Consider the following 26,707-nt stretch of genomic DNA (forward strand, 5'->3'; position numbering starts at 1 on the left):
CCGTCCAATTGGCTGCCAGCCCCACGTGGCTAAAACAAAGCAGACAGAAGAAGGTGGAATAAGCTGGCTTTCTGAGTCTTCCATCCTTCATCAGTCTCTCATGCTAGATGCTTCCTGCCCTTGGACATCAGACTGCAGGTTCTTCAACCTTTGGACTCTTGGACTTGCACCAGTGGTTTGCCAGGAGCTCTCCGGCCTTTGGCCACAGACTGAAGGCTTCCCTACTTCTGAGGCTTTTGGACTCAGACTGAGCCACCACTGGTTTCCTACCTCCTCAGCTTGCAGATGATCTATCATGGGACTTCCTTTACCTTGTGATGTCTGAGTCAATTCTCCTTAATAAACTCCCTTTCATATATACATATATCCTATTATTAATAGTTCTGTCATTCTGGAGATTCCTAATTAACACCTTCCCTCTCCTCTCTCTTTCTCCCGTTGCCTCTTTCTCCTCGCTGACCCTGTGCAAGGCAAGAAAGTTAAGGATCTGCTATGATCTCATGTCTTCTGGCTGCTCTCAGCCTGGTGGGAGAGGCACAAACCTCAACATACAGGTATGATATACAGAAGGCATGGCAAGGATTCTCAGCCAGAAAATGGGGATTCATCAGGAGCTGGCAGAGCCTTTCCCAGGCCAGCCCCACGTGCTGCTAACATGTTCCTTTTCTCCAAGTTCACTAAAATTCCTCAGGGAAACAGGCAAAGCACATGTAAGACTGGGAAAACATCCCATTGTAGGAAGCTCATCTCTGTTCCAACCAGGGCCCCTTGCTAGGTCATCTCAGACAAAAAAAAAAAAAAAAAAAAAAAGAAAAGAAAAAAAGAAAAAAAAGAAAAAAATTTTACCCTGATGCTATAAGAAAAGCCCTACATCCCCAAATGATGAGAGAATCATTCTGCATTGCAGACCAAAGTGTTCCATCAACAGCCTGCCAGCATCTGGGGTACAGGGACTCTTGGAGTTAGTGATATTACAAAAGAATCCTGGTTAGCTTTGTACTCGGGCCAAAGGAGGCTTTCCTGATTAGTTAGGTATCCAGGATCTCAACTAGGGTATGGAGAGCCAGGCACTTGTCTCAGGTGCAAAAATTGAAAGGGAGAGCTAAAAAAAGAAAAAATCAGTAATCAAGACAAATATTTTCACACAATGTTTTTAAAAATAAATATTAAGGCAAAAAACTCTGATGAAAAACCCATCAAGATTTTAAATAAATAGAATGAATCAGTATGATGTATTTTCCTTTTGCCACAGGCTCCAAATATCTGGCCTGGCCATCTTACTGATTCCATCTCTCTCCCTAGGGAGGAGCAAAGAAGGAAGGGAGGAGGTAATACATTTTTCTACCATAAGTTTATGACAAGCACTTTGCAAACACTACCTCATATCTTCCTTGTGGTAACAGTGAAATACAGGGAGTATTAATCCCATTTTATAGACAAGAAAAACTGAGGTTCAACAAGAATGAGTAACTTTTTTTGGGTAGAGACAGAATTGAAATTCAGATGTGTCTGAGCCCACGGCGTATAGCAAACTTGTCCAACTTGTGGCCCACGGACTGCATGCGGCCCAGGATGGCTTTGAATGAAACCCAGCACAAATTTGTAAACTTCCCTAAAATATTATGAAACTTTTTTTAAAATGCTGATCAGCTATCATTAGTTTAGTATATTTTATGTGTGGCCCAAGACAATTCTTCTCTCAGTGTGGCCTAGGGAAGCCAAAAGATTGGATACCTCTGGCCTATAACTTTGTCGTGCTACTGTGGACCTACTTAGTCGACTACACTACTTGGCTCAGACTTGTCAATGACAGGACTATTCTGCTTCTGCTGCCATAACAACATGGCACAGCCTGGGGGCTTAAAGAGAAATGTATTTTCTCACAGGTCTTAAGGCTGGAAGTCCAAGGTCAAGGTTTCAGCAGGTTTGGTTTCTCCTGAGGCCTCTGTCCTTCGCTTGCAGATGGCTACCTCCTTGCTAGGTCCTCTTAGGGTCTTTTTCTCAGTGCCTGAGCATCCCTGGTATTGCTTCCTCCTGTTGTGAGGACACCAGTCCTATTGCATTAGGAACCACCCTTATGATCTATTTTAACCTTACTTGCCTCCTTATAGGCTCTATCTCTGAAAATATAATCATATTGGGGGTTAGGGTTTTGAGATAAGAATTTGTGGTGGGTCACAGTTCAGTCCATAACAAACAGTTACTCTGCTTTGGGACTCTGTTACTATGGACATCACAGGGGCTATGTGTATCATTGCCCTCAGAATTGATAATCGAGTTGAGGTACATAATGTTTGCATAAAGTAATTCTACTGCAAAGCCAACAGTAGACACTACAATTAATTATCAAATATAAAATAAACGAAGGCAGGGAATGTTATTTGCCATTTTATCCTTGAGAATACCCCTTGGCACAGAGTAGGGCATATATATGTATGTGTGTGTGTGTGTGTGTATATATATATGAAATATATATAATATATATGGAAAATTCAGAGAAGAAGAAGAATCTTGCCAGCCAGGAAAACAAGGAAGGAACACTTTTGAACTGGCCTTGAAATTTGAGTAGACTACCAGCAGGTCAAGACAGAAGAGTGTTTCTAAGAGAAGATAGTGCGCCAAGCCCTGGAGGCAGGAAGACACAGGTCTGCTGAGATAAGAAACAGCAGTTAAGTCTGTCTGAGGTAGAGACAGAAGCTGCAGAGAACAAACACAAGGCTGTAGTCAGACCATGAAAACATGTAGTTATTGAAATAAAACCCTAGGACTTCACTCCTCTAGCCAGATGCTCCCGTGGCTTCTAGATGAAAGATCCTTATGAGCCAGAAATCACATGGGGTGGTAGAAAGTGCAGTAGACTGGAAGCTGAGCTAGTTGAATTGTATTCTCCTTTTATACACTTGTATTAGTTATATATTGCTACATAACACATTATCCCCCAAAACTTAGTGGCTTAAAACAAATCATCATCTCTGTGGGTCAGGGATCCAGTCATAGCTTAGCTAAGTTTTCTGCCTCAGAATCATTCACAAGCATGTAATCAATGTGTAGGCCAGGCCCGTGCTCTCATCTGAAGGCTCAACAGGGGAAGGATCCGCTTCCAAGGTCACTCATATAGTTACTAGCAGGATTCAGATTCTTGAAAGTTGTTGAACTGAGGGTTTCATTTTTCTCCTTGGATGTTGGCTGGAAACCACTCTCAGTTCCTGACCACATGGGCCTCTCCATAGGTCAGCCCACACATGGCAGCTTGCTTTATCCAGGGCAAATGTGAGAAGAACCAGAGACAGAGTATAAACCAAATAGAAGCCACACCCTCTTCTAGGCTAATTTTGGGGTAGAGATTATTATGTTTAACGGGAAGGAGGCAGAAGTTAAAAGCTACTGACATACACTGAGACACTTGATATCTGTCTAATACAGTGAAAATTCTTCCCTCTGGCATAGTGGTTCCGTGGCTGGGTAGTGGGCTGACTCTGCCTCTCTGCCCCTCACAATCTTAGTCTACCACCTCATAACATCCAAGTATTTCCCTAGACTCTAAGAATGGGCAGAAAATTTCCTACTGTGGAGACAAGAGGTCTTTGAGACCTAGAGCCTGTCTTATTTCCCTCTATACTCACAGTGCTTAGGATGGTGATAGGCACATAGTGGTTGTCATCACTGTTTGTTAGATAAATCAATATGTAGCATTCTTTTAGATGCCTGGCACTAGGGACAGAGCCTGAGCTTTGTACTGGGGCAGAGAATCCTGGGATTTACACAGGGGTCTCTGCTTTTCTGTGCCCAACAGGGACCCTCCATCTGTGCCTGTGTACAGGGGGCTGGATCTTGCCATGGAGTCTTGGAATGCTTGTTGGATGTTTCAAAATGATAACTTTTAAGCTCACATTTCACAACTAAAATGATTCCATTGTGTTCTGAAAATCTTTTTAATTGAATGTTCTCTTTGTCAACCCAATAAACTACTAGTTTTGCAATAAGATTCCCCTGGCACCTTTCCTGGAAGGTTCAGTGTGAGACATTCACTCACATAACAATATAGTAGCAAAATCCCGTCAGCTAAGTTCTGTGAATTGATCACCTTCTGTATGCCAAGCACTGTGCCAGGTGCTGGACACAGGACAGTGGGTCATGTAGGAACTCACAAAAGAAGGACAGAAGCCTCTTTTATGCTGCACTGTTTTTTTTTAGTGGAGATTTTTTGTTTTGTTTCCTATCACAGGAATCAACAAGACTTTCTTACACACACAGCGTGACCATAAGTGCAGAGATAAATGTGCCAGAGTAAAGACAGCCATACATACTTGACACTTCTCCCATTAAAAGGTGGAGTCTATTTCCTTCCACTTGAATCTGCACTGACCTGAGACTGCTTGGATCCATAGGAAATGGCAGATATGACATATGGCCAGTCGCAGGCTTTGCCTTGGGGAGACCTAGAAACTTCTGCCATAGTCTCTTGAAGGCTTGAGGTGGCAGGAAATAAGTCCAACCAGCTACTTGGCCGGAGAAATCAGCAGGAAAGGTCCCAAGAATATGTGAAGAAGGAGATGGGCCTGGTAGAGCCCAGGCTTCCAACCGACAAGACTCCAGGCATGGTAATAAAACCATCTCAATACTTCTAGCAGCACCAGCAACCAACAGAACATCACTAAGTGACCCCAGTTGTGCCATCTGCCCCAGTTCCTGCTGCACAAAACCATGATATAAAGAAGTGGGTTATTTTACCTCAGTAAGTATTGGGTTAGTTTTATACTCAGTAATAAATCAAGGGAGCATTTTACAACAGTTTCCCAGAAGATAGGCACAATAGTGGCCCCACAGGGTGGGGTGAGAAGAGTTGCTGAAGACTTAGCATGAGACTCTCCCAGAAATCCCCCCCCTTTTTTTTTATTTTCAGAAAGCCCTGATGCTACAGTAATAATAGCTAATATTTCTTAATTGCTATAAATATGGCCTTATTTCTTGCCACTTTGGGACATGCATTATACTCACTAGTAACTGATGCTTATGCCCCTGGCTGCTGGGAATAAATATTGTTATAGCCTCTATAAATCTTGCTGATCGTTCAAGATTCCTCTTGGGTACTAGCAACTTCAGGAACTTTCATGTTGACCTGAGAGTCTCTCTACTTTTCATAACTCTATCTTAGCCAAGTTGTATTTTGTTGAAATTATCTCTATTATCTCCACAAGTTTCTATTTTCCACTGGTAAGATGGTTGAAGATACAGATTGCATCTTCCTCATTGTTGCATGTATGTACAATTTTAACAGAATCTGCACATTGTAAATGACCAACCTAGCATTTGCATATTGTATTATAGTTTATAAAGAGTTTTCATTACTATCCCTGTTGAACAGTTGAATTGAGGCTCAGGGAGGAAAATGACTTTCTTAAAATCCCTGGGTCACAGGGGCTCCTCACTCAGAGGCTTGCTAATTTTCTCCCGCACATACTGAGGATATGGAGAACTTGGTGGGAGGGAGAGAGCCGAAGCCCTATCCTCCCCATGGATACATATCCTTTGTTTTCAGTGTCTGGGAAATGCCCCAGGATTCCCTGCTGCGTTACCCTGGGAGACTATTGCTCAATCCCAGCAGCTGCTCTGGAGGAAGGAAAAAGCAGACATTCTGAATGTATCATACATACAATGCAATATTGAATTGGAGGTTGCTAATGAGCGAGAACTCTTTTATTGTGTAGTCTACTTCCAGTGAGGTCTAGCTCTTAATTTTCAGTAGGCGTAGCAGGAAGTACTAGTGTAAAAAATAAAACATATATATTACTAATACTGTTGCTATATAAAGCAATATTTGGCCAAGATGGTTAAGATATGATTCAGTCCTTGTTCATCAAGTTGCTAAATATTATTCAGTGAGTGGAGTCACCATATGGCATAACTGAATTTTCTTGGGAGACTGGGTAAAATACTGTGTTGGATATAGAATTTGGAATTGTGCATGTCTCTGGTGGATAGAGTCTGGATCAAGCTGCAGACTGCTAATCCCATTAATCCCTCAGGCAAAGACTCTAATGCACGTGGCAAATGGAAATGGCTTAGCCCTGCATGTAGCACTCCACCAGGTCGAGTTTCTTCTCAGAAACTGAGGAAGGGTGGGCAGAACCACACATCTAGACAGATGCAATCTTTAAAGAAAAGTGTGTGTGGGCAAGTACAGTACCAGCTGGGAAAATCTAAATGACTGAAACCTATGACTCAGAAATCTTAAATTGCCTTAAAATTAATGAAGCTCTGTGGGGATGACTCAGTTCATTCATGTCCTTAGCTTGCAGGCTCGAAAGCTTGCAGAAGGAGCCGTTGTCTAAAGTTTGGAAGATCAGACTCCACAGAAGGAATGGGTCACATCCTTGGGGGTGGTCTGGGGTGTATGTGCTGGAGAGCCAGGTGAGCTGGTTCGCATCCTTCCCAGGGACTGAGTGACTTCTGGCAAGTCAAAGCTTCTCTGAGCCCGAGTTTCCATTCCTGTAAAATAAAAAGCAGAGATTGAATTTCTAACTTTTCATCAGCTCTAATATTCTGATTACTCAAAGTCCCAGCAAGAAACAGAATTTGCCCTGGGTGGTTTGGATGAAGAGATTTTAATAAAGGGACTCCACAGATGTGTATGCTAGTTAAGAGAACAAACAAGGAAGAGGAAGGCACCCAGAGATGAGTAAAAGCTTCTGCTATTACCATCTCCATGGTCAAGACACCCAGGAAAAATGGTGTTACTGGAACCCAATGAGAACCAGATCTCTGGAGGAGAGCCATTCTCTGCCCCTCCACCCCAGAAGGAGCCATCTTCCTGGGAGGAGGAAGCCCCTGCTAGAAACACAGTCTTAAGCAAGAAGGGAGCCAAGAAGAAGTGACCTGAAGCTTAACGTATTTCCCTAGTGCTGCTCTTTGGATGAGTCCAACTGGACACCATTCAGGAAGGGAAGTAAGCTGTCCACAGGAGTTGGCCTCATGTGGCACAGAGAAGAGCAAAAAAGAAGGGTAAAGAGTGGGATCTAGAGTGGGTGAAAACAGAAAAACTAGCACACGTTTTATGCTTTTATAAATTTCATTTCTGAGTTGGGGAAAAAAGCAGAACGAATATTTTTTTCTGGAATAGCTGAAGAATGACTCTCAACTAACAGAGTTTCTGAGTGTAAGGACAAGGTTTTGCTTAATTCTTTAACCCATCAGAATCTAGCATGATGTTGGTGCTATGGTAGATAATCAGGGAATATTTATTGAATTAGAAGCTGGTCACAAATCAACATTTATAAACATCTACATGTGTATAGAGCATGATTCATGGTACATGTGAAGTGAAAATCTGTTAAACAAGTAATGTGTAAGATTCAAAACAAATTATGTAAATCTTTCAAATGAAAACTTCTGTAAACCTCAGACAAATACTTGGCATTTTAGTTCTAGGAGTCATTTTGAATATGATTTATAGTTGTCATTGCACAATGTGTAAATTTCTTGGACTATGAAAATGGGGTCTAACATGTGAAGTAAATAAGCAAGGAGGGACTTAAAAGAGACATTTTCTACCTATTTTTACTGTTCAGAAGTTATACAAGCAGGAGTGCTCACAAAAGTAGAATGTTCAGCATATTCAGACATACATGAAATCACCTCTGACATGTGGATACACTAACAGAGGGATGCTATTTACAGTCAGGCAGGCCAGGAATGCACACCTACCTATAGGATCTCTCAGTATTCTGACTTGAGACAAGTACTTGAACCTGTGAACCTCAGTTTCCTTTTAATCCCTACCTCAGGATCCATGTAAAGGCTGAATGAGATGATATGTGTCACATTCCTAGTAAAGAGCCTGGCGTGTCATAGATGTCCATCACTTTGTTCCATCTTTCTAGTGGGGTCACTGATTTTCTTGGAGTTGACATCAGGTGTAAGACCAAGGGATCACTGATTTTCTTGGAGTTTATATAAGGGGTAAGACAAAGGGGTCACTGATTTTCTCAGAATTGATATAAGGTGTAAAAACAGTCACTTATTTTGCTAGAGGGGATTCTCTGCATGACAGAAGCACAAGAAATGGTGAAAGTTACAGAACACATCCAAACTATCATTATGTTTCATATGTAGGAACTGATGTTCACCTGTGTCGCCTTAGCATGTGAAGGAGCACCTTATGTATGTGTCACTAATTCTTCTCTTCAGTATTCACCTAGCTCATATGGCAGGCAGTGCTGTTTGTATAAGCAGCAGCCATTCTCCCATCTATGAATGGTCAAAGCCAATTCTCTCCATAGAAGCTGAAATGCCAGATACTTATGTTTCCAGCCTTCCATGCAAATAAGCAAGGCAATATGATACAATCCTGGCCAATGGAACTTAGGGAAATTCTATCTGGGAAACGTTGGGGTAAGATTTTCCTCTTCAATAGAAGTGAGGGGTTCGTGGGGAGAAGCCCCATTCCTGCTCTGTGTATTATCATGGAAGGATATGATGCCTAAGGCTTCGGCAGCATCGTGAGACCAGAAAGGGAAGCCAGGAGAACTGAAGAGATGTTACCCAGAGATCTAGTGTAATTGAGGTGCGAAATACCAGATTCCTATCTCGAGAATTTTTGTATTTAGAGACTCATTTACAAACACTGATGGTTTAGGCCACATGTAGTCACGTATTCTGTTACGTGCAGCTGAAAGCATGCCAACTAAAAACCTGTTTTCAGATTTCTTCTGGGGAAATAATTGAGTTCTTATGTTTCTGACTCTTCTCTCCAGCAGGTCATTAAAAGCCTAGAGTCCAGAAACTTCATTAGACATTTTGAATTCCTCCATCCATTTACTAATTCATCCATTCACTTATTCATCCATTCAATCATTCATTATTTATTCAATCAATTCAACATGTATTTATCCAGTATGTGCCAATTCTTTTTTCCACTAATTGACTTTTGCGAGCTTTTAGAATCCTGCTCTAGCATCATGACCTTGAGGAAGTCTTCATGGATGCCCACGTTCAGCTAAGCATCTTTTCTCTGCGCATACTTAACAGTCACACATAACATCTTTGGGGGGACCTCTCATGTTATATTGAAATAATTTACCTGTATATCTTTCCAACCACAATGTACTTTTTCTAAATGCAGAGACTAATTAATAGTCCCCTTCCTTCCTTCCTTCCTTCCTTCCTTCCTTCCTTCCTTCCTTCCTTCCTTCCTTCCTTCTTTCCTGCCTTACCCTTCTCCTTTTTCTCCCCCTTCTCCTTCTCCTGATCCTCCTCTTCTTCCTTAAGTTTGTGGTATAGCAAAGTTCTTAGCTATCAATGAGTATTCAAAACTCTTTGTAGATCAGACAGAATTAACTGTGTGTCATGGGAAATACAGAAGAATCACAGACTTAGCAATTAAGGACAGAGACTATGCCTTTTAGCTTTGCAATCCTAGTGCATGACCCAGAGAAAGTGCTTTGTGTTTGCTGAATAAAAGGTAATTGTAATTCAGGAGAATATATTTTATTGAAATGACCAACTGGACCTAAAATCATTTTGGAAATGGGTCAGTGCCATCTTATGTAGCATTAGGTAATAGTGGTGTATCATAAATATGTATTAAATAAATAATTTATGCCCATATTGCATCCAGAATTTCAAATGTAAAATTTTGTGTGGTGTGAAGTATGGCTCCATCCTGATTTTTTTGCCAAATTGGCTACTTAATATCTTTGCCTCGTTTTGTGAATATTCCCTCCCTGACATTTTGAAATACCAACTTCATCATATACAAAGTATTCATAATAAGTGGGTAATTTTTTGGAATCTTCAGTTACCTTTCAGTTGCCTTGCAGCTCACGTAGTATCTACGACTGTGTATGCATTTGTTTTCCTTTTATTCTAGATCTTTTTCAATAATTTTTAGACATTTAACTGTCCAGATAAACTTTGGGCTCAAATGTTAAGCTTCATAAATATCTCAAAATTCTCTCTTAAAGTTGAGGTAATATTTATAGATTATGCCATGCAATATGGCACAGCAAATAAAAGCACTGTTTTGCAGTCCACTGCCCAGAACTAAAAGAATGACTTTATAACTTTTTAGCCTATGATTTTTGCCTAGTCAATGAATCAGTTTCTTCATTTGCAAAAATGAAAATAATATCCATAGAGTTGCTAGTTAGATTAAAATAAGGAAATTCATATAAAATATTGATCCTAGTGTCTGGCACAAAGAAAGTATGTAACAGGGGTAATTAGATATTTACTCTCCCAGCATTATTCTAGTAACTTTCACAATCACGTCAGACTTGGGTAGAGAAGAGAAGTGAGTTTATCTTGACTTTTCCATTCAGTTGTTTTCAGGAGTAAAACTTGAAAAAGGGAAATGTAGCTCACTTTATTTATTTGCCTATATAAATATAAGGAGAATTATAACACTGGTCTGTCCTACTCACAGGTGACTTAGCAAATCCGAGGAAGTGATAGATGTAGAGATGTTTTCTCCAATGAAAATGATCACAACCGTATGAAAACTGTAATTACAATACTCACAGCTGTTGAGATTGTATGTAGAAGGTCAAGTCTTGAGGGTTGCATGAATGAATTGCTACTGGATTTTGATCTTTAAATGGCCGTCTTTAGTTGCAATATATTTGGGATTATAGAATATAAAACACCTTTGGAATATTTGTGTTTTATAACTAGGAAGTATGTCTTAGGATCCAAAGACAGACATAACTTATGCATTGCCACATTAAATTGACCTCAGCATCCTCATCTGCGGTATTTTTTAAAAGGTATTAACCTTGAAGCATTAATGGTTAAATCTCCAATAAAGATGCAAATGATTAATAGAAGAATGCAGTAGGGAAGTTCTCTTTTGCCGTACATGACTCATCATTTATGGGAAAGACTTTGTAACACGTTTACCTGCTAGGGACTAGTCAGATTCACCTTGAACAATGAGGAAATATCAAAATCCCTTGTGTTTGTGCCAGAAAATAAGCATATCATTATCTAAAACACTTTGTGACCATTTCGCTCTGACATTCTATCGCTGCATTCTGTAGCAAAGACCCTGAAACATGTCACTTTCCCGTAGACCAGTGTGACAGAATTTGAACAGGCCTGACACAAGTGTTGTGACTTGTGATATGGTTTTCTGGTTAGCTGGTAGCTAGCACATAGGTAATGATATGGCTTTAAAGTTAGATTTTTAAAACTACTTTTGATTTGTGACCATGAAAGAGCAACTCATTTTTAGCCAGCTTTTTGAAATTTTTTGCTAGTTAATCTAAAGGAGGTTCCTCTTAATTAAATGTGAATAGTGATTTTTAAGGGCACTTAACGACATGTAAGTAGCACCTGGTAAGCACATCAAAATCCTACACTGTCACAAGTTGCCATTGCAGATACTTACTCAGAACTTTCTTTACCCAAATATTGGGCTTTTTAAGAGTTGAAGATCAAGGGCAAATAGGGAGGGGAGTGACATTTGTATAAAAAGAATTGACATTACATATTTTTTAGAAATATGTATTTATTGAATGACAAATTAATTTTGTAATATTGGTGCACCTATAAAACAGTTCTATTCAAACCTATTTTCAAAAGTAAAATTCTTTTTAAAATCTGAAAGATTTCAAACAAATCTGTATCTGAACAAATATCGACCCTTCTTTATATTGAATATCTGAACCATAAAACTTAGTCTAACCTGAATAATTAGTCTTGGATTATATTTATCTACTTTGAACAATTTCTTAGCCATTTGTGTCTTCAAAACCATGCCATAGTATCTTTCTGAAATTTAAAATATATGGTCTTATCTTTAATTTTAATAAATTGTCTCTAATCCTCTTCCAAGTTTCATTGTAAAGTTATAATTTTGAAATTTGACACATTCAACTGACACATTTCTATAGACCTTATTTTTTAAATTGTGAAAACATTCTCTATGGCTGCTGAAGTATTTGGTAGGATTAGAACAAATTCTACTGGCAGAAGATACTCTTAATAATTTTCTTCATACTGAAAAGTGTACATATTTCACATCAGAAAGTGTCCCAGTTCCTATCTTTGCTTCCATTCATAGCACCTTTCCTCCTTCAATCTTTTATTAGAACTTGTACATCATTTACATTTTTCTCATCATTCAGGTCTTCCCTTTCTCTTGCAGGGGCAAAGGTGAATGTCCTGTTATTTGCAAGCTTTGTTTTAATAATTACAACTTGTTAAGAGCTTCAAAAGCTGCAGAGTTTTTTGTTGTTTATTTTTGGGCAGAGGGTGCACTCCACTTGCTACCTTGATTAAAGATTCCCAGCGAATTCTGAATAAAATATGACCAAATTTAGAGACCTGTTTACAAAAGTTTAATGGCATTGCAGGGCACTTAGATTGATTTACAGAGTAGTTCTGAATAAATCAAAAATTTCTAAAATCTGATCAGAGAAGAATAAAGAATGTAGATACACATACGTACTGATTATAAAAATATTCAACATTAGCTTTGTCAAAAATTTTGTAATTTAGTTACTTAAGATGTTTATATGTATATATATCTGTACATTTTGACAATGACAGACTTTATTTTGATTGTCAGATTATTTCAGGTTCTCTGAATTTTATTGTTAATTTTATCTCACAAGAAATTCCAAGGACAGTCTCTTCCATAGATTTCTTAATTTTGTATTTACATTACATTAAAAACACATAATTTGATCTTTGATATTGAACTTTGAATTTTCAATTCATTTTAACGTTCAATTAGCTTTACTTTGATTCCATAAAATGGAAAAACAAAAATTTATTATTGAAATTAATCTGACTTCCTATTTTCAGGATTTTTTAATAAAACTGAAATTAACTCTTTGTGAATTTATTCTACTAGTAAAACCAACATATTAATAATTATAGTTTTACACTTGGTGCAGGTTCAAAAATAATTTTTAAAGTGAGTACAATTAATTTAAGGAATAATTTGATCTAACTGCAAAGTCATGCTCTGTAGAATGATTGTAATCTCACGGTCTACCGCATCATATATTAAATCATACTTGGCAGGCACTTCCTTGAAATAATTTTGAAATAGATACTGATGTTTCTTCAGCACAGCTGGTCTTTCGGTTTCCCTGTGGTTAGTAATATTACAACAACATCCATGATAAAAGATAAAGCATTGAGGAGTACTTTTTGCCATATCACGATTCATTTTCTTGAAAAACAGAAATTTACACTTTTCATTAATTAACTATACTTTTTAGTTTTGATGTTAATGTGATTAATAGCAAAAGAAAATTGTTATCAAATAAAATCTTTTAAAAAATCTGTAGAGTTGCATTACATAATAAATGGCATCTTTTTTTTTTTTTTTTTTTTTTTTTACATACTTTGTATATATTTAACCTCTATTTTACTTGTTTTCTATGCACTCCATCTGACTTGTGACCTGGGAACTTTGTGAAACTTTCAAGCTTCACTATGGCCCTGGCCCAGTGGGTAGTATACCAGATGACTGGCAGCAGCAGCTCAAATAGTTCTCTCACTACTACTCAAGACTGGGAAGAGTTAGTTCTCCCTGTTTGCTAGTGTTTGAGCACATTTTGTTTTATTTGCAAGTATCCTACATACTTTCATTTGAAAGAGAAGTGTTGGTTACAGTTTGTCTGGAAAGGGTCAAGAAAAGAGATGTTATTTTTGGTCATCTTTCAGATTTAATCATAGGTTGAAGTGGGGTCTCTTGACTGCACTCATTTCAACTTCACTAGATAGATCATAAAGGAAGTTTTAAGTGCCAAGTGAAGGTCTACCAAATCCAACTTAATTCATTTCAATGCATCAAATAATTATTACTCTGTCTAAATAAAATAGATAATGGACAATGTAAAATAGATGAGACACAAAACAATAGGTTTAAACTAGGTTTGTGCCAAGTGAACTGTGATACATGGTTACAGAGATGTTAGTTAATATCACAAAATTACTGCTTAACAAACCACTGCAAAACTCAATGGCCTAGTCCAATAGTCATTCCTTCTCCTGGCTCTGCGGGTCAGCTGAGGGTCCCATTTTGCTGGATTTATACATGCTATTTCAAGTTCCCTGGGGTCAACTCACCATGGCTGGACTGATCTGTGTGTCTCTAATCCTCTCCTGGGATCAGCAGGCCAGCCTGGGTGAGTTTTTCTCAAGGCAATAACAAGCAGAAGAGAGCAAGCCCAAAACTGCTCCTGCTTCTCAAGCCCATTTCATATTTTATGTCACATCTAACATCTCATTGGCTGAAGCAAGGCACATGACTAATTCCAGAATCGAGGGGTAGAAAATTAGTCCACTGATATGAGTAGGGAGAAAAAAGTTAATATTTTTGAACAGTAACCTAAACTACTACATAGGGAGTTTTCAGGGAGCCCCAATTAAGAGTTTTACCATTTCATTTTGTGGATTTTTCTGATGCACTATCTTTTTATGATATGCTTTACAACATATGTATACATATATTTCTGATTTAATCTTCAAAGTTCTATGAGATGGGCATGTTATTATTTCCAATTTACAAATAAACTGAAACTTGGAGAACTGAACTCTTGACCACAGAGCTAATGGATGACAGACAAAATTCCGCAGGTGTGAATGACCTCTCGGCCTCTCCTCTTAACTCTTTTGCTAAAATGCTTTACCGAATTATTTGGCACTAAGAAAATGATTTCCTGACTGTTGCTAGAGGCCCTGCTAGCAGCTTGGAACACGTAATCATTCTCATCTAGCAAAATATAATTATTGGTATAATTTTGAGCTACTGTAATTTCATTCTACCAAAAAATCACAGCATGAATTTGTAATATCAGGAAGACTTTGGGGCTAGAGAAAACAAAATGTCTGGAAAAATGCTGCCATATGTACAGGATTCAAGTGGCATCTGCGTGTGCTCATTACACCACATCATTCTGTATCTGTCCAATTTGTTCCTCAGGTAACTCAAATGATTCATGGCGTTGGAACTATGATGTTCTGAAGGCCTTCAGTTTTTGATTCCAGCTTATGCCCAACAAAGCATTTTATTATTATTCTGCATGTATCATACATGCAGACATTATTTCTCTTCTCAACAAACTGCATACCTTCCCTAGATATATGTTTTCTTTCCGCTGAGAATAGCATGTTTAGTATAATGCATATCAAGTCTCCTAACCCCATGCCTCTGAAACCAATGATAGTAGCTTAGAATTCTGCTTCAAAGAGGGATTATGTTCCAGGACAGAGATTTGGATGGGAGTGGCAGTGAAATAGATTGCTGAAGGGCAGAGGGACCAGAGGAAGAGGAGCAAGTCAGGACAACCTAGAATCAAACATAGTATAAACTACAGAATTTGGAACTTACTGAGATCCTAGAGTCTGCTCCAAACTTCTCTTTTTACAGTTGAAGAAATAAAAGGTATTGTGAATTCTGAATGATTCCAGGTGAATTAACGAATATCAAAGTCAAATTTAACCACCATTCCTAGCCCTGTGTAATGGTTAATTTAAATTGTCAACTTGGCTAGGCTATGGTGCTCAGTTTTTTGGTAAAACACTAGTCTAGATGTTACTGTGAAGGTATTTTGTACGTATAACTGACATCTACAGTCAGCTGACTTTAAGTAAAGTCAAAGATGGCCTTGATAAAGTGAGTGGGCCTCATTTAGTTTAAGGCCTAAAAGCTAACACTGAGGTTTCTGGAAAAGAAGAAATGCTACCTTAAGACTGCAGCAGATGGCTGGGCACGGTGGCTCACGCCTGTAATCCCAGCACTCTGGAGGCTGAGGCAGGTGGATCACAAGGTCAGGAGATCGAGACCATCCTGGCTAACATGGTGAAACCCCGTCTCTACTAAAAATTACAAAAAATTAGCCGGGTGTAGTGGTGGGCGCCTGTAGTCCCAGCTACTCGGGAGGCTGAGGCAGGAGAATGGCGTGAACCTGGGAGGCAGAGCTTGCAGTGAGCTGAGATCGTGCCACTGCACTCCAGCCTGGGTGACAAAGCGAGACTTCATCTCAAAAAAAAAAAAAAAAAAAAAGACTGCAGCAGAGAAAATCTTGTTGATTGTTCAGCCTGCTGGCCTATGCTACATAATTCAGAGTTAACAATATCCACAATTGCATGAGCCAATTCCTTAAGGTAAATGGTGAGTCTCTCTCCCTGTCTTTCCCTGTCTTTCTCATTTTCTCTCCCTATACCCATGTGTGCATGCACACACACACACACACACACACAATTGGTTTTGTTCCTCTGGAGACCTCTTACTGATACAGATATTGGTATCAAGAGTGGGGTGCTCTGTAGTAAATACCTATAAATGTGGAATTCCCTTCAGAAGTGGAAAATAAGTAGAGACCGGAAGAATTTTTGAGACATATGTTAGAAAAAGCCTAGACTTCCTCAATGAGACTTTTGATAGAAATATGGGTGTTAAATGTGATTCTGGTGAGGGCTCAGACAGACAAACACAGTGAGATTGCTGTGTGATAAGCAGAGATTGGAGTGGTGCTGCCACAAGCCAAGGAACTCCTGGGCCTACCAGAAACAGGAAGAGGCAGGGAGAGATTTTCCTTGAGAAGGTTTAGAGGAAGTGTGACCTTGCTATCATCTTGCTTTTGGACTTCTAGTCTCCAGAACTGAGAGAGAATAAATGTCTTGTTTAAGCCACCCAGTTGTGGTGCTTTATTATAGCAGCTGTAGGATACTAACACATCTGGGATCTGCTAGGATTCTGGAACAGTGCTAGACTCTAAGACTACTAAGAAGAGTAAGACATAGTCATAGTCTATCTTCTCAAAAAATTGATCTCCTGCTTATTCTGGTATTTACAAGTAGTGTAGTAATGGGCTGGTCTAGCATACCTGTGAAGTAACAGGGAGCCAGGAGAGCACTCTAAATATCAGGCTGCTGCCATAGTTTGGGGATCAGATTCTAGTTTTTAAATCCAATATTATAAATGAGCAGTTTTAACAACGTGCTATGAACCAAAAGTACCAGGTCTATATGGACTAGAAAGGATAGGCAAAGTTTCCTGGAGGAATTATTGCCTTAAACTTGTCTGGAATGATAGATGGGATTTAAATGGACAGAGCACAAAGAAACTCATTCTAGAAGAGCAAACTACAAGCAAACACTTGGAGCCTGGGATGAATAAGCCACTATTAAGCTCCTACTGTGTATTGTGAACTGTAGATTTTGTCATAATTAACTCTCAAGTATCCCAATAAGGCAGATATTATTTTCTCCACTTCAAATATGAGGACATGGAGATTCAAAGACTCACCCAAAGTCACATGGCTGGTAAGAGGCAGAGCCTCTTTAATGCACAGCTTGCAGAGCTCATGCATATTCATGGATAGTAAGGGGCCAGTTTGGCAAAACCAAAAAGCCTCTCTTCTGTGTTATACTATACCTTATTGTTACTATCATCACCCTATACAACACCAGAACTTATTTCTCCTATCAAATTTTAACTTTGTACCTGTTGACCAACCTCTCCCCATTTCCCACTCCATTCCTCAGACTCTGGTACCTGTTCTCTGCTTCTATCATACTAACGTTTTATTTTTATTTTTAGATTCTATAAATGAGTGAAATCATATGGTACTGTTGTTGTATCTGGTTTATTTCACTTAACATGATGTCCTCCAGGTCCATCCGTGTTCTTGAAAATGACAAGATTTCATTCTTTTTTATGGCTGATTAGTATTCCATTATTCCATTGTGTGTATGTACACATTTTTATCCATTCATTCATTATTGCATGCTTGGGTGGTTTCCATATCTAGGATATTGTAAATAATACTGCAATAAACATAGAAGTGCAGATATCTCTTTGACGTACTGATTTCATTTTATTTAGATATATACCCTGTAGTGGGAGTGCTAGATTGTATGGTAGTTCTATTTTTAATTTTTGAGATAATCTTCATACTGTTTTCCATACTGGTTGTATTGATTTATAATCCCACCAACAATATGTATAAGTATTCCCTTTTCTTTTTTCTTACTGTACTTTTCTTTTGTCATTCGGATAATAACCATTCTAATTGGAGTGAGGTTGTATCTCATTGTGGTTTTGGTTTGCATTTCCCTGATGATTAGTAATACTGAATATGTTTTCAAGTACCTGCTGGCCATTTGTATGTCCACTTTTGAGAAATGTCTATTAAGGTCTTTTGCCCATATTTACTTGGGTTCTTGTTGTTGTTGTTGAGTTGTTTAAGTTCCTAATATAATCTGGATACTAAATTTTTGTCAGATGTATAGGTTGCAAGTATTTTTACCATTCTGTAGATTATCTCTTCACTTGGCTAATTGTTTCCTTTGCTGTGCAAAAGCTTTTGAGTTTGATTTAATTCTATTTTTCTGTTTTTGCTTTGTTGCTTCTGCTTTTGAATTCTTATTTTAAAAAATCTTTGCCCAGTGCAATGTCATAAAATGTTTCCCCTATGTTTTCTTCTAGTAGTTTTATAGTTTTGGGTTTTACATTTAAGTCTTTAATCCGTTTTGAGTTGATTTTTTACATGGTGAGAGGTAGGGGTCTAGTCTCATTCTTTTTCATGTGGTTATCTAATTTTCCAGGTACCATTTATTGAAGAGGCTTTTTCCCAATGTGTGTTGTTAGCATCTTTGTCAAAAATCTGTTTGCTGTAGGCTGTCTATTCTGTTCCATTGTTCTATGTGTCCATTTTTATGCCACTACCATGCTGTTTTGATTACTAGAGATTTGTAATACCTTTTGAAGTCAAATAATGATGCCTTCGGCTTTGTTCTTTTTGCTCAGCATTGCCTTGGCTATTTTGGGTCTTTCATTATTCCAAATGAATTTTAGGATTGAAAGAACTGTTTCTTTCTCTTACATTTGCATCAGCTGCTTTTTTGGTAGGTTAAATTAACGTGGTAGATTGTCTGAAGATACAGTGAGAAAATCAACCCTAGGCTACCTATGCAGCATTTTAATAGTTTAGTGACTATTTCAAAATATATGTAACTATTACTGAGGCAAATAGGAGCATATTAACCATCTATTTTTATCTATTGTCCTGGCACCGGTGGAATGCTATTAGTCCCAGTCTGCTGTGTGGCCTTTTCCCTGTAATAGAATCACCGGTTCTCTAGCACTAAGCTGAATTGTGTGGCCCAGCTTTATGTTGTTGTTGTGGCTTTAAAATAAATTTGTCTTGTGTTAATTGTTATTACGTAATATCCAATTAGCAGTTCATTTGGGACATACCTATGTTTGAAGCTGAGATAATCAAGATAAAAACCTGGATTCTGTAGTCCAAATATCTTGACAGACATTACTCTGCATTCTGTTGCTTCATAATGTTGGGGGAAGAATCCTGTGCTTGGAGCTGGGCAATTGCAAAAATGTAGCTGACATTTATTGAGCTTAGCTATGTGACATGTATTGTACTGAAGAATTTAATGTAGGACCTCGTTTTGCCGTCAAGACAACCCTCTGAAGTAAGTACTACTATCCACATTTTATGCAAAGGAAGCTAACTCTCAGATTACATAGCTTGCTGCAGTGACTTAATAGAGCATGAGGTGTAAATAGGTATTTGCATTCAGGACTATCTAAATCCAAAGTCCATTCTATCAATCACTTTTCTATACTGACCTTCTGGGTATATGGTAGGTACTCAGTGATCAAATTGGTTATTGAATAAAGGATGTTGTCTTTGACACACATTACCTCATGACTTTTGGGTGAATTTTTCCCCTTGGGTTTTATATTCCTATCTTTAGAATTCAAATGTTAGATTAGAAACCTCTAAATCTCCTTCCCCCTGTGCCTGTGTTTCTAAGATTTAAAGCCTTGGTTATCTGAGAAATTTCAAGAGCATAAAAACCCTCCAATTAATTCTCATCTTGGAGACCTCATATAAAACATAAAACATGCTTCATTGTCCTGGATCATCTCTGTTTTGGTTAATCTAATACCTTCATTTAAGTTATGTACTTATTTTCATCTCTTTTTCCTAAGGATTTGAGAATTTAAAAATTAGAAAGAAACTGAAAAAACAGAGTAAGGCAGAAAACTAAAATGAGATGACAGTAAAGTCAGTAATATAGACATAGGAAGACTCAACATAGTTTGAAAAGGTTGGTTACCTCTCTAGCTGTGGGCTTCTCAATGATCAGCGTTTCTAACAGAAGAAGAGTGGCTCTGTGGAAGCTTCCTCATTTCATAGGCATGGAGGCAATTTACCACAGAGGAATGACTGGAGCTAGGCAGTGAGCCTGGGCTTGAGGCTACTCGGTGGGCAGATAACCGCCTTGGAGTCAGAGCCATCTCCCTGTCAGACAGAGACCTGGTTGGGCTGGAATAAACTACAGAAGACCTAGGGTTTAAGGAGGCTTGGGCAGCCTCCTACCTGTGGTTTCAGCATGTGAAGCTGTGAGGCAGAGACCCACAGATGCGTGTGTTTGGGTGTGTTACAGGCAGAGGTGGCGGCGGGGTTGCTGTAGGAGGTGTCATAATGGCTACTGAAGGTAAAAGCTGAGACTGCTAATCTGAAATCAAGTCATTGATCCACAGAAGCTGACTAAGGATTGGAACCAAAAGGGGGATGTGGAATCTGGAAAGAATGCAGAATAAAAGCAAGAGAGCCACAGACAGACTAGAGATGGCAAGCTACACAACTCCAGAGTCCGAATGTGCCAGGTAGCTACAGATAAAAGGTTAAATATCTCCACAGATTGCTACTGTATGTTCACCTTATCTTATGTAAAGTGCTGATTTACTGAGCCTGAGACAAATACATGATTGATGATTCTCCTACCTGCTCCTTTTCACTTGTAATGTGGATTCAGTAATGTTACCATACCCCCCCTCTTTCCCCTCCAGCCCTCTTTTCCCCTTTAAATGTTGGAGCCTTCAAAACCATCCTTAGAGAAAGGAACAGACCTGTCTCTGGTCATGTCATTTACCTTGGCAAAATAAACTTCTGAACTGATTGAGACCTGTCTCAGATACTCTTTGGTGTACAGGGCCGTGCTGGGTATTTTTAAGGAGCTGAAACAGAGTGAACAGTAGACAGGACTGGTAATGCATCTACTCTTGATGCATCCAGTAGCCTCTCTAGGGCCCAAGGCAAGAGGTCCTGTTCAGGGCTGCCTCCAAGCCAGTTCTCCTTCTGTGTGGGCCTCACCATTTCCAAATGACGTCACCAGAGGTCTTGGCAAAAGGTTTAGAGTTCAAAATGGAGATTAAAACTCCCTCAGAGATTGGGGCATGAATGACTAGGAAGGGAACCACCTTTGCTTTCAGGATATGGGCTCTTTGGGAGGGTGTTCATACTCACAGGTGGAAGCACCACAACCTGCCTCTCTGCATGGCCACAGGCACATCTGTTAACTCTGCTGACCTTTCCTTATAAATGCCAGCATTCAAGGTTCCTGCTTGATGTGAAGACTGGCCAAAGTCATGGTATCAATCAAATTGCAGTGGGATGAAGCTGGCTCCTCTGCACCATGGTGTGTAAACTTACCCTCTTTTGTCCAAATGCAAAACCACCGCACTCTCCTCACAGCCGTATTTCCATTGCAGGCCCTCAGAGAGCAGTAACTCATTTAAAATTGAGTCAGGGTTGGCCAGAGCCCCGCATGGAACAGCTCGTAAATCTGCATAATCTTTCTTTCTCTTTCACTCATACTCTTTGTCATTGGCAATACTTTGTAAACTGGAAAGCACTAGTAAACATCAAGTAATATTATTTACTCATTCATTCAACAAACATTTCACATATAAAGCTGAGCACATTCTACGTGCCAGTTGCTGGATGATACAGGTATGAGTAAGACCTAGCTACAGTTCTCAAGATTCTGGAGGGTTGGAGAGAGGGACCATAGATGTTCATCATCACAGACAAAACCATGTGAAAGCAAAGCAAGAGGCTGAAGGAAGCCCTGACACTGGGCCCTGCCTTGGGGGTCAGTTCTGGATGGAGGATTTTTAAGAAGGGGGATCAGAGAAGGAGATTCATGAACTAAGTGTTGAAAACAGGGTCGCAGGTGGTTAGGGAGAAGGAACAGCAGGAGCAACAGTCCCGGTGCAGGAGAAAGCCTGTTGTGTGTGAAGGAGAATTAAGTAGGTCAACATATCTCAGTTTATTGCAGCACAGAAGAAAAAAATTAGGATGATTACTAGCTGAGGACAGCAGCAGGCTACGATGGTTCACAAAGGGAGGTGGACTACTTGAAACAGGCAAACGAGAGATACTCAATTGTTTTCAAAACGGAGGTTATCTTTATTTATTTTTATTCTATTGCTTCGTTATTATTTGTTATTATTTCAGAAAGAACCCTGGCCATATCAGAGGGTCATCCCCTCTTAATGAGAATGTGACTGACCTATAGAATTAATAAAAAAAATACAACTGGATGGAAACTACCCCTCCCTGTAGTGACTCAGCCCTCCTTGGTGTGAAGCCCAGGTGATTTGGGATTCCAGGCAGGAAGGAGGCCGTGCGGCAGCACAGAGCATGGAGGGAGGTGGGAGGATGGAGGCAGGCAGCTAAGCGGCTTTTGTAAGGGCCTGAGCTCCTGACTGCTAGGCAGGCGCCATATGCTCAGGGGAGGTGCGTTGGTTTTCATCTGTTACCTGGGACTCCATTCACTGGTTCTCCACCCACGGGAGCACCCACTGGATGGTGCATGGCAGACACCCACAAGGAAGGCAGCACTGGCCTTGCTGTAGGGCCATGTGGTCTAATGCAGACATCCTCACTGGCTGCACGTGAGGGTCATCCAGAGAGCTCTTAAAGCAGTGATGACTGAGCCCCACTCTAGACCAATTAAAGTAGAATCCCACTGGGAGCCATCTGTCCTTCCTCCCTGAAGTGCCAGGTTGGAGAGGAGGGTGTGCTCAAGGCCCTCGGGGACAGGGAGATGATGTGGAGAGGAAGGGGCTCTGCTGCAGGAGGTGGCATGTGAGGGGCGTGGGTAGAGACTGTGGCGACTGACACTTTAGCCACTGGCTGAACCAAGGGCTCTAGTGGAAAGGCACTGCTGGCCTGGGTCTAACTCCTGGACCTGTCCTGGTGACTTAGGTTTTTGTTTAACATCTCCATTTCTGAGCATCTTCAAACATAAACTACCACAAACTGGAAGGCTTAAGCAACAAACATTATCATCTCGCAGTTCTAGAGGCCAGAAGTCCAAGATCAAGGGTTTATAGGGCTGATTCCTTCTGGAGGTATAAGGGAGACCCTGTTCCTGGCCTCTCCCCCATCTCCCGGGGGATTGTGGGCCACATCTGGCGTTCCTTGGTTTGTAGACTCCTCATCCCGATCTGATCTCTCCGTTCATCTTCACACAGCGTTCTCACTGTGCGCCTGGCTCTATGGTCAAATTTCCCCTTTATGTAAGGACATCAGTTATGCTGGATCAGGGCCCACCCTAATGACCTCATTTTAATTTGATTACCTCTGTAAGGATTCTAGCTCCAAATAAGGTCACATTCCAAGGAACTGGGGGTGAGAACTTCAACATATGAATTTGGGGGAGGGGACCAAAATAAAAACCAATATTATTTCTACCCATTTTTTACCATTAGGTGACAGAGTCTGCATAATATTATCTTATTAATCCTCCCCCAAACACTGTGTAATGTAGAGTATTAATCTTATTTTAGAAATGAAGAAACAAAGCTGCAAAGAAATGCCGTATCTGGCCTGGGATCACAAACAGAAAGCCGATGGTAGAGGCTTTTCGAAGGCAGGTTTGCCTATGTGTGATCCATTTTGTTCCCATAGAAAGGAGCAAGTCTTATTGAGCCCCACAAGCCCTTTCAGGCTTCTGAGATTTGTATTTTTCTGTGTGGGAAAGAATCAAGGCTGATTTGGCATTGCCATTGTCAAGAAGATGCAACTCGGCAGGACTCATGGAAAGGTATGCACGTATTGAATCAGTAACAGGATCCTGAAGTGCCAGCTGTCTTTCTTTATTCATAGCTTTTCATAGCTGGAGGTAGAGTGCAGGAGGAGGAGGAGGAGGTAAGAGGAGGACAGGAGATTGTGTAATTCTTACAGGAAGAAAGCCAAAAGAAAAGGAAAAATGCAAGCCGTGTCGGCACACAGGCGACTGTACAGAAATAAGATGAGTGTTCAGCTGTGTCCTGAAATGGTCATGGAGCACGGGGCTAGAGGAAATGTTGCCTTTTGCAGTTTTGCTGGAGGCATAATCTAGACTTCATAAATTATCAGCCGGTCTGCTCTGCTCAGCTCAGCTTTGTTCAGAAAACATGTACTGAGAAGCTGTTTTAAGCTCCACATTCACATAGACCATGCTTTGCAGAAGCTCAGAGTCCATACGGGCTGCAGACCCACAAAGGGATCACCATGGTACCATGTGCAGAAAAAAGCAGAGGCAGCTAAGGCAAAGCTGAGGGGAGGCTACCAAGCAAGCCTGGGCTGGGGGAGGAATCAAGGAGGACTTCTCGAAGGAGGTGATGGCTGAATCTTCAGAGATGAGCAGGCAGTAGCAGGGTAGAGGTGAGAAAGGCAATGGTACTAACAAAGGCACTCATGTGTGGAATAGCATGTGTGGTGACCAGTGTGCATGGGTATTTTAATTTTGGCTAAATGTGCCTCTTATGATGAGATGAATAATGCCAAGCTTCTTTTGCAGGCTGAAGGCGGCACACCTGCCTAGCCTCTTTCATTAGCATATCATGGGGACTGGAATATAATATGATTCCTTCACTATTGTAATTGTGCCTTGGCTCAGTAAGCTTTCAGTTGCCAAAAAAATACTTAGCGGAATATGAATCAGAAAAATCAAAGCACTTTAAGAAAAGGATTAATTATTAACAGCATATCTATTAAAGCTTAGCACTTAGAAAAGAGCTACAAATTGGTTCTGAATATGGCAGTGTAGAGATTCTGGACATACTTATATGGGTCTTGTGCCATAACATCTTGCAAAGTGTTTAGCTGACCCAGGTAATTCAAGAAGAAGTTCATATAACCCCTGCTATGAAAATTCTTCCATTACTTTCTTTGAGAACACCCAAAGATTAGCCAAACATTAGGGAACATGTCCTGCTGTGGCAAAGCTTTGTGTACTGTGTCTTCCTGCTGATCAAGTGATGCTTCGTTTGTAAAAGTAACAAGGGGCAGAAATTCAGAAAAAGAGATTTTGTTCATATAAATAACCTCCCTTCCACTGTGTTATGCTAACAGACGTATCACATGAAACAATCATATCACAGAGATACATTTTTCCTTGGAACAAAAACCTGTTTTCTTTGTAATGTTAATCCTAATGTGGTTTTTAGAAGAAAATTAAATATTGATGAACTTGTGGATAATACTGTGTCTTAATTCATTATAGTACTGTTAAAGAAACTGATGATTATTCTTTCAGAATTACTTTTATGCCTGTAAACACTTTGACTTCTATTCAAACAAAAGTTTTTACTGTTAAGTTATCCATCTGAAGCGGAACCCATTTTTAAAGGGAGGTATTTTAAAAATGGAATCCTTCTTTGTACTGTTTTTAGTTTTATAATGCATGAATTTCTATTGTTTAAAATTATGCTTGTGTGTCATTCAAGAAAATCAGGAGCCACTTTAAGTATTTAGAACAGGAGGAATTTAATTCAATGAATTAGCTTTGGTGGTGATAGAAGATCAGAGAAACCAAACAGAGGAGGACAAAGCAACTCAGAGATTAGCAAAAAAAAAAAAACAAAAAAAAAAAAACAAATAGGGAGCCAGGTCCATCCCAAACTGAATAGCAAAGGGACAAGGCTGTGCTTTCCAGGTCAAGGCGCAGGGGTTGGAAAGGCTGAAGGGAAGAGGGAAAAGGACAACAACCCAGACTTTTTCTTTCTTGCCCTTTCCTATCTCTCCTCCAAGACACTATGGCCAACTGAAGCCCAAAGCCAGCTGAGAGGGGAGTCTGAGAACTGCAGGGTGCATCATCAACCCAGTGAAATGCAGAGGAGAGCAGAGGAAGGCCAGAATCTGCACAGCTCATTCACTTTTTATGGACTTACTTTCCAAGGAAGAAGGGGTGAAACTGTATAACCCCATCTTTGATAAAGATTGATGAAGGGAGAGAGAGGAGGAGAGAGACAAGTGTTCCAGGCAGAGAAATAGAGACATGAGCCTGAACTGGAGCATCGACTTCTTTCTCTCCCTTTCTCCTTCCCTCCCTCCCTTCTCCTCTTCCCCGCTCCAGTTCTTCCTACCTCTGCCCTACATTCCTCCCTTCCTGTCTTTTTTCTACATGCTGGAGTCTGGAGTCGATGTGATGTGTTTCTGTTGTTGTTATTTTCTTTTGACTCTTCCGGTTTTCCTCCAGGCCTTCCTTAAATTACTCCCAGGCCCTGCCCCGTGCCTATGCCTCAGGGTCCCTCCCTGAGAAGCATATTGGCTGGGGAAAAGCTCTGAGGGAGCAGAGCATGCATTAGACACAGAAGGGTCGGTTTCTCCCATCTTGTCCTTTGACTTTTGCATATGTGGCCCTCCCCATCTCATCAGCTGCCAGCCTGGAGCTTCTGAGGGTGGAGTCTCCTCCATGCCTTGCAGAGTGCTGCATGCAGCAGGTGCTCAAGTCTGCGGAGTCAGGATTTGAAGCTGAGCTCCAGTATGAGACACTGGGGAAGGTCTTAATTCCCAAATTCCATTTTCCCATCAGAATAATGGAATGGGGTTTTCAAATATCAACTCTGCACAGTTTTTATGGGAAGAACTCACTGTTACTGCAA

The 26,707-nt window shown here is 40.1% G+C and overlaps 1 long non-coding RNA gene across 1 annotated transcript; it reads left to right on the top strand.

Moving 5' to 3' along the window:
• LOC129468359 (uncharacterized) lies at positions 1-25,864 on the top strand. The gene is made up of 3 exons (XR_008652622.2): positions 1-325; positions 476-554; positions 25,854-25,864. It is a non-coding gene; the product is annotated as an uncharacterized lncRNA (long non-coding RNA).
• Positions 25,865-26,707: the final 843 nt, after the last annotated feature.

This window comes from Symphalangus syndactylus, chromosome 18 (genome assembly GCF_028878055.3).
Source record: "Symphalangus syndactylus isolate Jambi chromosome 18, NHGRI_mSymSyn1-v2.1_pri, whole genome shotgun sequence".
Classification (NCBI taxonomy): Eukaryota; Metazoa; Chordata; class Mammalia; order Primates; family Hylobatidae; genus Symphalangus; species Symphalangus syndactylus.